Source organism: Staurois parvus, unplaced genomic scaffold (assembly GCF_062004578.1).
Source record: "Staurois parvus isolate SC_StPar_1 unplaced genomic scaffold, SC_StPar_1.0 ptg000017l, whole genome shotgun sequence".
In the NCBI taxonomy this organism is placed as follows: domain Eukaryota; kingdom Metazoa; phylum Chordata; class Amphibia; order Anura; family Ranidae; genus Staurois; species Staurois parvus.
The window spans coordinates 15,475,621-15,486,257 of record NW_028317813.1 but is presented as its reverse complement, the minus strand read 5'-3'; positions in this window follow the sequence as shown (position 1 = coordinate 15,486,257).

The window sequence follows — 10,637 nt, the reverse complement described above, 5'->3', positions numbered from 1 at the left end:
AAAAGGGACAACTCCTTGATTAGTAATTGGGCAAATCTCAATTTCATCATTCTGTTATGATAAAACCAGTAAATAATTCATGCTTTCCTCTTGAAAAGTACTTTCCTAGGTCTGAGCTAAACTAGCCAATATGGTTAATAGGGGAATTTTTACTATTAACTAGCTAAATACTTAGGTTTCCTGCTTTTCACTTAAATGTAACATGGTGAAAAGTGTGCTAATAGGAACATTCCTTGATGCCCATAGGAAACATTCAAAATCTGTCTTTAATTCTCAAACTATATACTTTTGAAATGACAAATGGACTGGCTGCTATAGGCAACAAAACATATTTCCTATAGAATACTTTTCTCAAGTATGCATTTACATTTCTGTACAATCCAAAACAGACCCCAAACTTATAGGAAGCTACCGCATTAACTTTTTCTCTAAACAGCATTCAGGTAAGATGGGACATTCTCTGATCTAGCTTGTTGTGGAGATGCCCTAAGCTGCACAGGTATTGGGAATTGGTTCTAACCACTATTAACCACTTAAGAGCCATCCGTAGCAGATATACTGCTACAGGGCGGCTCCACTGCACAAAAATACTTGATTTTGTATTTCCGGGTACTGTGCCGCTATTGACTGCTTGATATGTAAATCACCAGGTTCCGGCGGGCGATTCCCTGCTGGGACTCGGTGATCATCTGCAGGGCTGAGAGGGGAGAGATCTGTGTGTAAACAACACAGATCTCTCTCCTGTCAGCATGGACATGCTGCTTTGTATCTCCATGTACAGCAGAGAAATACAAAGCAGCATGTCTCCCAAGTAAAACACAACACAGCACACATAGTAAAGCACACAGTTAACCCTTTGATCATCCCAGATGTTAACCCCTCCCTGCCCAGTGTCATTAGTACAGTGTCAGCGCTTTTTATTAGCACTGATCACTGTATTAGTGCCACTGGAGATGTCAATGACAGTTAGTCAGTTACCACCCAGTGACAGAATGCCTGTCGCAGTCCCGCTTTAAGTCGTTGATCGCCGCCATTACTAGTATAAAAAAAATAAAAATTCCAGTATATATACCGCCAGTTGTAGACGCTATAACTTTCACGTAAACCAATTAATATACACTTATTGGGATTTTTTTTCAGCAAAGAGATGTAGCAGAATACATTTTGGCCTAAATTTATGAAGAAATTTATTTTTTTATTTTTTTTATTGGATACGTGTTATAGCAAAAAGTCAAATATATTGGATTTTTTTTTCAAAATTGTTGGTATTTTTTTGTTTATAGCGCAAAAAGTAAAATACACAGAGGTGATCAAATACCACCAAAAGAAACAACATTCACCAAGACATTTAGTAATGGATGGAGGGTAGCATTCGGATGAGAGAGAAATACACTGCTGTAAACTATACACCATCTTCTACTCACGATGTTAGGGCTAATTCACACATACTGTGGTGACAGATGTTTTGTTGCATCGTAAAATGTCTGTGACCGCAAGGACACACAGGAAACAATTGTTTCTTATGTGTCCCATTCACACTGCAATGCAGCCTATGGCATTTTATCGCAGCACACCTTGCCGAATTGCATAGTAATGCACACCGCACTGTCATAAATTGTCATGAATAAAGTGTACTTTTTGTACACTTCAAATAAAGCTTGTACAAAACAACAAAAATAAGGGAGCCATGTGATGAGCTGAATTGTGCGCCACATTGCCCCTTGCCGCAGCCAGGAACAGAGACCTACGCTAACTCCATGTAATCTGATCTCTTCATTGATTTGGAATCTCATTTATAAATAACTAATGATAAGTTTTTATTGTCTGACATCTTCTACAACATTTGATTGCTGTATTTGGTCCCAAACGGGTCTAAATTTCCAGATCTGTTCTAGATCTTTAGTATTTTTATTGATACATGTTTCCCACTGGCTTCAGACACCATACATTACATTAGAGATTATCTGGGACAAGCTCAACTACTAGGAGTGTATTCCCCAGATGCCAAGTGTCAAGCTGCTATTAATCTAGTGCAGGAATGTTACACACCTCTTTGATTTTGACACGTGAAGAGGTCATTGGAAGGGATAATTGTTGGAATTCACAGCTGATGTCCTATGTGTTTCTACTAGAACATATTTATTTCCTGGATCTGTGGGAAATTCTCAAATGAAAACACTGATATTATGCTGATGAGCAGAGTTCCTGAACAAACACTTGTGCTTGTAGTAGGTGTTTCAGTGATGTCACTCTCTAGTAACTTGTGAATTAAATGTCTACTTCCTCTATGTGCACATACTGGCACTGACAGATAGTAAAAGCACTTGCAGTGGCTGGATAATGACTTCTAAGGCTTACCGTTTTGTCTGATGAAAGGTTTTGGGGTCCACATCGATGTTCACACTGAATCCTGGGGATATCCAGATAAACATTGTCATTGGCTTGCTGTAATAGAACACAAAAAGGTAATTTTAATAATGTTTATAATAGCCTTTGTGCCACACATAAAAGTGGAATGTGAAACTCAGGAATGTGCATTACAGTGAATAGCAATGAAGACATATTACAGCGTTACATTTAATAACCAGCCAGGAATAAAATTGAAAAAAACAAGAACATCAATGGCTTAACATTTCCTGGAAATTTAATTTTCATAAATCAATACATTTATTCACCTCAAAATATTCTGAGTCTGTAATTGTGTTTAAGTGGGTCCAAAAACAGATATGTAGCTTAAAGAGAGTCTATCACAAAGAAAGCGCCTGTGCAACTAGATTCTGATAGAAGTAACCTATGCCCCTATATTCTAATTCTGGGTCAATAAAGGAAAACAGCACCGAGTCATTGCCCTGAAACTAGCAGGTATTGGCAGCTTCTGGTAATTTCTCATCGCAGGGGGTTTGCTTCTCAACAGGATCCCTTTAATCTACGATGAATTTACAGTTCGAGTTTTTTCAGAGATCTGCTCCAAGGCTAATGCCGGCATTACATGTGCTAATATTTACTTAATGTGATAAAGCTTCTTGTGTTTCTGTGTACAGGAGGCAAAAAAAATTAAGTGAATGGGGTGATCTGTAGAATGGTATAAAGAAGTCTATTACCATTTTCTGTCATTCAAGAACTATAGAGATACGATGACTGTGTCTCAATCTGACCAGTAATGGTTGATGCTGGGGACAATGTAATGTCATAGGCTTGCTACTCCTAGGATGACCAATATTGGGGGGAAATCAGTAAAGGTCAATAGACATTAGCTGATAGTGCTTGGTGTGGAGAATAATTTAATGTCTATAGGTGAATCACCCACTGGGCTGACCAATATAGATTTTGAATTAGATTTTGATCCTGAGATAAGTATAATGTCAGGCACAGCCAATAATGATTATGCATGTTTACACGATGCTCATTCTATGAAATGTATAAGTATAGCCTGCACAGAGGACCAACTGATTAGACTGGCTGCTGCTAGCAAAACCACAAAAGTGTAATGGTGAACAATTGTGTGAGTACAAACATAAATGTTGCTGCGCTGCCTCTATTATGAGGATATAGCACCCTACTTACATGTGGGGGCCCCACAGATGTGCGTGCACCTCAATGCCCTATGGGTTAACAAAATGTTTCCCTCCTGCCCAGTGACCTAATACATCCCTAAATAGGGAAAACAATATATATGATATATACATAAGTATATTGTCAGGCTCAGCAATAATGATTGTGCATGTTTACACAATCCTCATTCTATTAAATGATCATGCCATAATCAGATCTGTCCATGAGTTTGCATAGGGTGCTGAAATAGCAAAATTGTAGCAATAAAAATAGTATCTCCTAGAATAGATTGTAAGCTCTAATGAGCAGGACCCTCTGTTTCCTCTTCTACCAAATTGTATTGTAACTGTTATGTCTGCCTTCATTTTGTAAAGCGCTGCGCAAACTGTTGGCGCTATATATATCCTGTATTATAATAATAATAATGGTATGCAAAAAGGTAGGCAAGATTTTGATCAGAAAATATGTAGACAAGAACTTGAACAGAAAACAATGTAACAAAAGCAGTTGACAGGTAAGCTCTAACATCTGCCTTTGCTTTTCATTTATAATGTTTGTATGTTTTGGGTATAGCAGATAAAGGTTCTGACATCACTTCATGCTGTATATTTATATGTAATGGAAAGAGGACTGAAAAAATAAATCTGCTATTCTAGATTTTCTCACCAGACTATGCAGAAATGTCACAATAGACTTTCCTTAATTCTATTTTCTTGGCAATTATGACAAAAGCGTTTCTTTGTTTTTTTTTTTGTATCATAGTTGATATGTATATATACAATACTAACTAAATCAAGATATGTAATAATAAATACAATATCACCACCAAAGAGTCCGTTTGTCATTGTTACTATGCACAGTTATATAACGTGAATACATTTTTGCTATACTGATGCAACAAATAATATACTTACTGTACTGTTGTAAAACTTCATTGTGAGGTCACTCAAATTTCTTGCATGGTCCTTGATATCTTCCCATTTGCAGGGGTGGTGGTGGATGGGAGATGAGACAGCCATATCCTGGAACAGGACTAGCAAGACCAATAGGAGCCCACAGTAGGTAGAAGGCATTTTCAAGAGCTTGTGTTGAGAAAAGTGATGGAGAGAATTTCCTGGAGATCACTGGTATAAATGCTTCCACTCTAGTTCACTCACTATATATACAGTGTCCTTCTGACTCAGTGTAGCATGGGGGCATCCCCTACTGTTTATGTTTGAGATATGGGACAGGCAATGTGTGCTTACTACAGAAGGAGGAGGAGGCTGAATCAGTTGCCAGGTAATACCTTTCTTAAATTGAATTGCACAATGGTCCAGAAATTCCATCCTTGTTTACTCACCTGAGACATATTTCAGTTTCATGGCCTTATTTCTCTCATTGTGAGCTAGTGAGGGACAACCCTGCACAATTCTCTGTAAAATCCAGAGATATCCTGGGGCTTCCACTGTTCTAACATAAGCAAGATCTGACAATATATGCCACTTCTGATAGAAATTAACAGTTATTATTGAAGTACAATGTCATGTTGTGAAAGGTGAGAAAAATGTGTAGCTTTAGAGAAAATGAAAGAAAAATATATATTATATAAAAATATAATGTATTATAATACAATGTATAATTTCCTGATAAATCATAACCTATTTCCAAAAAAAAAGGAGAGGTTCATCTTTTATGAGGAATTAGCTCAGTAGCGGGTTGTGCTTGACCCCTTGGATGAGTCAGAGCATGGTGAAAGAGGCACAGCAAGACAACAGGATTTTGGTGAAACAAAATTGTGATTTATTTACAAAGTCTGTGATCTATCTATCTATCTATCTATCTATCTATCTATCTATCTATCCAGTGCATTCATAAAGTATTAAGACCCCCTTCACTTTTTTCAATTTTGTTATGTTGCAGTCTGATACTACAGTTGTTTAAATTCATTTTTTTCTCATTAATCAACACGCGGTATCCCATAATGACAAAGTGAAAACCGAATTTTAGAAATGTCTAAATTTATTAAAAAGAAAAAAGTGAAATATCACGTATTTATATATTCAGACCCTTTACTCAGTTCTTAGTTGAAGCACCTCTGACAGCAATTACAGCCTCGAGTCTTCTTGGGTATGAGGGAACAAGCTTTGCACACGTGGATTAGGGGATTTTCTGCCGTTCTTCCTTGCAAATCCTCTCAAGCTCTGTCAGGTTGGTTAGGGACCATTGGTGGACAGTTATTTTCAGGTCTCTCCAGAGATGTTTAACAGGGTGACTGAACCACTCTAGGACACTCACAGACCTGTACCTAAGCCACTCCTGTGTTGTCTTGGCTGTGTGCTTAGGATCGTTGTCATGTTGGAAGGGGAACCTTTGGCCCAGTTTAAGGTCCTGAACGCTGTGAAACAGGTTTTTATTGAGGATATCGCTGTACTTTGCTCCATTCATCTTTCTCTCAACCCTGACCAGTCTCCCAGCACCTGCTGCTGAAAAATACCCCCACTATATGAAACTGACACCACTGTGTTTCACTGTTGGGATGGTATTGGGCAGGTAATGAGTGGTGCCTGTTTTTCTCCAGACATAATGTTTAGAATTGAGGCCAAACAGTTCAGTCTTGGTTTCATCAGACCAGAGAACTTTGATCCTCACAGTCTGCAGGTGCAAAATCCAGGTGGGCTTTTATGTGTTTTGTAAATGTAATATATATAGGTGAGCAATGGAAATGAGTAAATGAGTATAAAGCAGCTAGCACATAAGGTAACAATCCCTATAAATATATGATATATGATTATGATTTCATGTGCTTTGCACTGAGGAGAGGCTTCCATCTAGCCAGTCTGCCGTAAAGCCAAGATCACTGGAGAGCTGCAGTGACGGTTGTCCTTCTAGAACTTTGTCTCATCTCCACACAGGATCGCTGGAGCTCAGTCAGAGTGACCATTGGGTTCTTGGTCACCTCTCCTAAGAAGGCCCTTCTTCCCTGATTTCTCAGTTTGGCAAGGAGATCATCTCTTGGAAGAGTCCTGGTTCTGCCTGGTTCTTCCATTTGAGAATTGTGGAGGCCACTGTGCTCTTGGGCACTTTCAGTGCAGCAAAAAAAAAAAATTTGTAGCCTTCCACAGATCTGTGCCCTGCAATACTCCTGTCTCTGAGCTCAGCAGGCCGTTCCTTTGACCTCATGGCTTTTGCTCTGATACAGGATGCATTGTCATCTATGAGGCCTTTTATAGAGAGATGTGCGCCTTTCCAGATCATGCCCAATCAATTTAATTTACCACAGGTGGTCTCCAATCAAGGTGTATATTAATTAATATCAGCATCGATCAAGAAATGGGAGCCACCTTAGCTAAATTTCAAGTGCTGTTGCAAATGGTCTGAATACTTATGCCAGTGTAATATTTCAGTTTTTCCTTTTTAATAAAATCAGAAACATTTCTCTTTGTCACTTTGTCATTAAGAGGTACTGAGTGTAGATTAAAAAAAAAATAATTTAAACATTTGTAGTATCAGGCTGCAACATAACAAAATTTAATAAAGTGAAGGGGGTCTGAATACTTTTTGAATGCACTGTGTGTGTATATATGGACACACACACACACACACAAAGGTACAGTTACTTTCCTCGATTTTACCCCTTAAAGTTGTCTTACAAGAAATACTGCTCATGCAGTGCAAGAAGTGGTGGTCTTTCTTTTCAAGTGGAATAAGTTGCTAGGAAATGATTATCTAGTTATTCACGCTATCAAATTTATAGAGAGAGAAAGAGCAACAGTAATTTTTGACAGTATATTTAGTTCCTTATTTCAGTAAGTTCTATATGTTTTTATAACCATTTTTAAAACATGTATTTATTTTAATTACCTTTTATTTTACTACTTTACGCCAACTGAGATGGACTTTTGTGACTCCTACACATGCATTACACAGCAGAACAAAAGTTTACCTCACCCACTCATTTTACGTAGTTCCATACAAGTGTTTTTAGCCATTTTTTTGGGAAATTCTGTTATTTGTAATACTCGGAACATTAGACAAAACATGTAATACATTGTGGAATATCTCAGGCTGATTTTGGTGTCCATTCATTTAACAAAAGGTAGGATAGGGGTAAAGTGAGGAAAGCAAGGTACCCCTCAGATGGACACCAAGGAATAAAGTAATAGCTGAGGGGACTCCATCCAGGATGGCCTTCCCTTGCAGAGTGTTTCTCCTTGATGAATTGACAGCGGCTTGAAGGAGAGGAGTTGTGGAGGTGGTGTGACAGTGGAACAACCCTGGGCTCAGGGGCTCCAGAGAGGACCCATAGGATTGCATACTGGCTGTCAACAGCAGGGGAAGTGGGAAGGGCAACAGGGGCTAAATAAATCTCATCCGAGAATCTCAAGGGGAGAAATCACTGCCAGAGACAACTCCATGCACTTCATCCATGTCAATACAAGTAATTGTGAGGTCTAGAGAGTATGACCAGTAGTGTGGAGGGGTGGGGCCTCACTGCAAGTTTTTTTTTGTTCTTGGGATTTGATATAAAGTTCACAACAGGACAAGTCTAGTAGAAATGTAATGCCAGCTATGTCAAAGTTCATCCATCTTTTGTTCCACGTCTGACCCTTAATCTTCTCCTTGACCGTGAAAAAGCATACTCCCTGGGTACTATGCGGTCTTATCTGTTGTTGGGACTAACTGGATGCACCCTATCTAGTTTCAGAGAAAAGGTAGGCAGTTTTTCCAAGAAGGTGTTTAGGATTCCAGTAACTGCTATTAGGATTCCAATAGTCCACTCCAGAAGTGGCCACTTAAATTCCATGCATCTTGATATTACAACAGCTGAGATCTTCTGAGCCATCCAAATTGAGTTGCATCTGGATGTCACTGTTTTGTTGTTCTACGGTAGGACCCTGATATGCTGAACTTGAATTCTCACAAGGGAATGCTGACGATGTCTTCCTCTTATAATGATTGATTGCATGTGAGTCTTGTGTGTGTGCGTCCATTTATATTGGCAGAGGCAATCAACTTCAAAGTTAACAGGAATGTTAAATAAAATCTACCTACATTTTAAAACTAAATTGTGAATAAAGAGGGATGAGGTTCACAGTGGCATAGCGTGGGGGGGGGGGGGGGGCAGCCGATGGAACATTTAGAGAGACGCAGAAACTATTCTCGTGATGTCCAGGACTGCTTTGATGCTCCCAAAAAAGGCCACCACGTCACTCACAGTACTAGTCCCACTGTCCTGCCTGGACTGCTCTGATGCCCCCAAAAAGGCCACCACTTCACTCACAGTACTTGTGTCTGTGTCCCACTCCCACTGTCCCCACCAGGTTCCACTGCTTCCCACCACTTCCTTCCTCCTCCTGCAACTAGTGCTCAGCTCCACCCACCTCCTCCAGCTTCTGTGGTGGTGGCCCCCTGCTCAGTGCTCTGAAAGGGAAGGTGGGAACTGGATATGAGACTGTGAGGTGGAAATGGAACCAGTTGGGCTGTCATGAGAGTGAAGGAACAGTAAGGAGGTAAGACAACAAACAAGAGGCTGCAGGCTAACTTGTGACAGGAGGCCATATCCTTAGATCTCAGAGGTTCATGCTGGGACTGGTAGTCCTTCACTTTTGAGGGATATGACACCCCCAAAAGTAAAGAACTACCAGTCCCAGCATGGACTCCTGAGATCTAAGGAAGTGACCCCCCAAAAGTAAAGGTCTACAAGTCCCAGCATATACAGTAGATTATATTGCCAAAAGTATTGGGAGCCCTGCCTTTACATGTACATGAACTTTAAAGGCATCCCAGTCTTAGTCCGTAGGGTTCAATATTGAGTTGGCCCACCCTTTGCAGCTATAACAGCTTCAACTCTTCTGGAAAGGCTGTCCACAAGGTTTAGGAGTGTGTCTATGGGAATGTTTTACCATTCTTCCAGAAGAGCATTTGTGATGTCAGGAACTGATGTTGGTTGAGAAAGCCTGGCTCGCAGTTTCCGCTCTAATTCATCCCAAAGGTGTTCTGTCGGGTTGAGGGCAGGACTCTTTGCAGGCCAGTCAAGTTCCTCCACCCTAAACTCGCTCATCCATGTCTTTATGGACCTTGCTTTGTGCACTGAGGCGCAGTCATGTTGGAACAGGTTGGGGTCATCCCCAAACTGTTCCCACAAAGTTGGGAGCATGAAAGTGTCCAAAATGTCTTGGTATGCTGACGCTTTAAGAGTTCCCTTCACTGGAACTAAGGGGCCAAGCCCAACCCCTGAAAAACAACCCCACACCATAATCCCCCCTCCACCAAACTTTACACTTGACACAATGCAGTCACGCTAGTACCGTTCTCCTGGCAACTGCCAAACCCAGACATGCCGATCGGATTGCCAGACAGAGAAGCGTGATTAGTCACTCCAGAGAACACATCTCAACTGCTGTAGAGTACAGTGGCAGCGTGCTTTACACCATTGCATGCAATGCTTTGCATTGCACTTGGTGATGTAAGGCTTGGATGCATCTGCTCAGCCATGGAAACCCATTCCATGATGCTCTTTATGTACTGTTGTCATGATAATCTGAAGGCCACACGAAGTTTGGAGATCTTTAACTCTAAAGACCGTTGGCAAATTCTGTGCACTGTGCGCTTCAGCATGCGCTGACCCCGCTCTGTCATTTTACGTAGCCTACAACTTCATGGCTGAGATGCTATTGTTCCCAGTTGCTTCCACTTGGTTATAATACCACTAACAGTTGACCGTGGAATATTTAGTAGCAAGGAAATTTCATGGATGGAATTCTTGCACAAGTGGCAACCTATCACGGTACCACGGTTGAATTTACTGAACTCCTGAGAGTGACCCATTCTTTCACAAATGTTTGTAGAAGCAGTCTGCATGTCTAGGTGCTTGATTTTACACACCTATGGCCATTGAGGTGATTGGAACACCTGAGTCCAACGATTTGGAGGGGTGTCCCAATACTTTTGGCAATATAATGTATATATAGTCACCGGCCACTTTATTAGGTACACCTGTTCAATTGCTTTGTAACACAAATAGTTAATCAGCCAATCACTTGGCATTAACTGAATGCATTTAGGCATCTAGACGTGGTGAAGACTACTTCAAGAAGTTCAAA